Source organism: Sinocyclocheilus anshuiensis, unplaced genomic scaffold, assembly GCF_001515605.1.
Source record: "Sinocyclocheilus anshuiensis isolate Anshui unplaced genomic scaffold, SAMN03320099.WGS_v1.1 scaffold2642, whole genome shotgun sequence".
NCBI classification, from domain to species: Eukaryota; Metazoa; Chordata; class Actinopteri; order Cypriniformes; family Cyprinidae; genus Sinocyclocheilus; species Sinocyclocheilus anshuiensis.
The window spans coordinates 1-4,115 of record NW_015541008.1 but is presented as its reverse complement, the minus strand read 5'-3'; positions in this window follow the sequence as shown (position 1 = coordinate 4,115).

The following is a 4,115-nucleotide window of genomic DNA, read 5'->3' as shown; positions in this document are numbered from 1 at the left end:
TGTATGTGTGTGTGTGTGTGTGTGTCTGTGTGTCAGTGTGTCTGTAAGCAGCGGATTAATATAGAATGGTAAGGGTCTAATGCACACCAGTATAGGTGTGTGTATTGTAGGAGCTAGACGACGCATGATGACGTGTAGTAGTGGTGTCCCAATTCTTAGGGGAATATTTTCACCCCTACCCCTTGACACTCTGGGTATAAAATAGAATTGGGATTCGGCCTTAGTTGTTTAGTTGGCAATGTGTGGTACTATCTGTGTTGCTGGCAACACGCTTGTCGTTGCAATATGCTGTGCTTAAAGGGGGATATAATGCCATTTCATGCATTCTGAGTTCTTTATACTTTTAAGAGTTGGATTGTTATGCGCACGCACACTCAGCGACCCGAGCGAGAGCAGAGTGTGCCGCTCAATGCGTTTCGTTCATGGTTTGGAAGAGACAACCTTATTCAGCGTTATGTGAACAGTGGATGCAATTTGTATTTCCGGGTCAGCAACGGAGTTTCACAAGCTTTTTGTGTTTGTTTGTTCCCATCATTTCGGTGACGAATGTTTTATAACAAGGTACATTCTGACACTGGATTTGCACATCGTTTGATACTGAAAGACGGAGCAGTCCCAGCGATAAAAGATCCCCGTCATGACTAGACGCTTTAAACTGCATCAAGTATCTGTGTTTGTTGCCAATCGGCCCGAAAGTGCTCGCGACTCTTCAGCTCCACCCACGGCTCGTCTCCAGGAGCTTGGCTATTTTCAGAGAGAATCGTAAAGCTGTATCTTTCTTTTATAAACCTGATTAAACTGAAGACATCTGAGCCGCTGAAGGTGCAGAGGACTAATGTTACTTTCGTTTTTAAGGGAATGCGCCGATCCCCGATCTGCCTAAATGCGTCTATGTTCGTGCAAATCATTCGTGATCCAGCTTCATCTACAGAAGAAGTGAGTATAAGGGTTTTTTATGAATCTTTGCAAATCGCCTTTTCTAATAATGTGCTAGTTAGCCAGTTTCGTGGCTGAAGTTCACAGTCTGCTCGTCACTACGTTTGGAAAATATTCTCGCGGACCGGCTGGGGGTGAGATATAGCCTAATGTATGTTACATACATACAGGAAATACATACATAAATATATATAAATATATATATATATATATATAATATAGTATTATAATATCGTTATATTGTGTGTTTTTTTTGTCACAGGTTGGACTACTTTTTCGGATAAGCAAGAAAAAAAATATTTAAATCACAGAGAATGACAATGCCGTGAAGGGTTTTTGACATAGGCAAATTTTATGTGTATGTATATGCAACTCGGTATTTCCGCACTGTCTGAAACACATCTCTATATGCTTGTGCGCGCTTTGATTGTGTGCGAGAACAGCACGTGAGTAACGAATTGAGCTCTCTTTCGTTTCTTCTTCTCATGGTTTAAAATTGCTTGTACGTGTAAATTGGCTAATTAATCTGCGAATCACGTGCGTGCTGAACTGTAGGGTCTCATCTGTACGCAATACGGATCAACTGCGATCTGTTTAACTCCTAATATGTGACAGATCAGAGCAATCTTTCCTTTACTTATTTAACATGAAATTGTCAAATTGCTACTCCATATCATATATATATATATATATATATATATATATACTGTATATATAGTAAAACAAGAAAAATTTTATTTGTTTTGTCATATGCCATAGCTGTCACGAATAGTTCCCGGTCCTAGTTGGAGTTTCTAGTTGTCTAAGTCTAGTCACGTCTAGTTTCCTGATGGCCTGTTTCCTGATTTTTGCTTGTCCTGGATTATCCCTCTTGTCTCGCCCTGTTTGAATACTGTTTGCCCCTCGCCTGGACCATAGCCTGTGTTTCGGATTAACCCTTTGGATTACCCTGTTTGGACATTGTTTGCCGGAGATCGACCAAGCCCACTCACTGGACTACTCTTGTGTCTTGCCCTCAATATACCTGTTTACCATTGTCTGACCCTTGCTTGTTTTGACTTTGTTCTAGAATAAACGCTTTCCATATGGATCCGCACGCCTCTCGTCTCATCGACGTCGTAACAATAGCTATGCATCACCACACCCTAGACAAACGCAGCCAAAGTGAATACATCTCAGTTTTCAGTCAAGTAAATAATTAATGCACAAGTTAATTAAATTATATTTTATTTACTGACAACAGGAAACATGAATAAATGAGTAAAAGAATAAATAAAAGTAACCATGACAATAAATAAATAGAAGTCATCAACACATGAAACAAAGCTTTATTCAAACATGTTGTTCTAACAAACATGTATTTACAGGCGGTGAATCCACATCCCACTGCTATCTCAACACAGCTGTGCCAGTTCTGCAGCTGACCACCTTCACCTGTCTCTGCCGTCCGTCACAACCATCACTGCTGCAGTCAGACTGAATCTGATCATGGATGAGAAAGGGACATCGAGGCTGTCGTTGCCTGAGTGCACAGAGAGGATGAGGAAGACCATGATGACGCCCCTGAACCACACAACCCTAAATAAGAGCAGAAGAATATGTGTAGGACAATTTGGCTGCTGCTCCGTCTGCTCCAAACATTTGTGTGCTGCTTTCCATGAGCACGACTATCTGTAAAACATTTATGAATGTTATAATAAATGTATTAATAGAGCTGTTGTAGGGTAATTATTATTATCATTATTATTGTCTTACTTTTTATTTCATTTTACAGAACAACAGTAAAATTACAATACCATCATTTATGAATGTCGATGGAGTTGTTGCTTCCCACATCTACTGCATCTCAACACAGCTGAGACAGTTCTGCAGCTTTATTCTGATGAAGCAGCTGACCACTGTGTCCACCTTCACCTGTCTCTGCTGTACATCACGACCATCACTGCTGCAGTCAGACGGAATCTGATCATGGATGTGAAAGGGACATCGAGGCTGTCGTTGCCTGAGTGCACAGAGAGGATGAGGAAGACCATGATGACGCCCCTGAACCACACAACCCTAAATAAGAGCAGAAGAATATGTGTAGGACAATTTGGCTGCTGCTCCGTCTGCTCCAAACATTTGTGTGCTGCTTTCCATGAGCACGACTATCTGTAAAACATTTAAACAGAGTTAAACATTTTACAGTTCAGAGCTGTTGTAGGGTAATTACTTTTTAAATATTTAAATTAGCATTATTTTATATTTTATTTAATTATTTTACAGCATTATTAAATATAGCATCATTTATTATGCCAAAAATAATGTTGATTTAAATGTTTTAAAAGTTTACTTGCATTTGATAATATGATGTCATGCATCCCACAAGCTGTTAAATGTTACATTCATACACATACGATATTATTGATATTCGGCTGTCTTTCATTTTATAAATAAAAATGCAATTACAATTCCCAACCGCTAGATGGCAATTGTAGCCCTACTGAGACATGACTACTGGCAATGTTAGGGTTAGGGTTAGGGTTAGGGTTACATTCACATTAGATGTTGATATTTTATTGGTTAAAATGATGCTACCATCATGGAGATCAGTGTTTGCTTTAGTTGGGCTCTTGACCCTTTAAATATTTCAAAGTAGTTTGTTTCTAAGCAATTACAACATTGTTTCACAGTAATCATTTGTGCATTGCTGAATGAAGCCAAGCCGTACACTTTCTGCTTATAACTTATTTGACTGAACATGATGAAGTGGTTTCTCTCTTTAGATTGTTAACTGATGTTCAGCTGTTACTGAACTGCAAAAAATAAAAGGTACTATTAAATAAATGCCACCGTAATGCTTCAATAATGTTAACCAATAAAACATCAACATCTGATTCTCTGTAATTCTCAATAACAGCAGCTGTTCATCACTAATGCACAATAACTTGTAAAACACAGCTTTTCAAGTTGAAACAAAGAATATCTTTAAGTTGAGTTTACTCACATTTTTAAGGCAGCAGGTGAACCTTCGTTTCTAAGTTTAACCAATTTGAAATGATTAACAGTGCAACATTTTAAGTGGATCAAAACCTTTCATCAAAGTTGTCCTAAAACCTAAAACCAAAATGCATTCTTGTATTAGGACAATTTTAATTAACTTTTTTGATCCACTTCAAATGTTGACTACTGTATATATA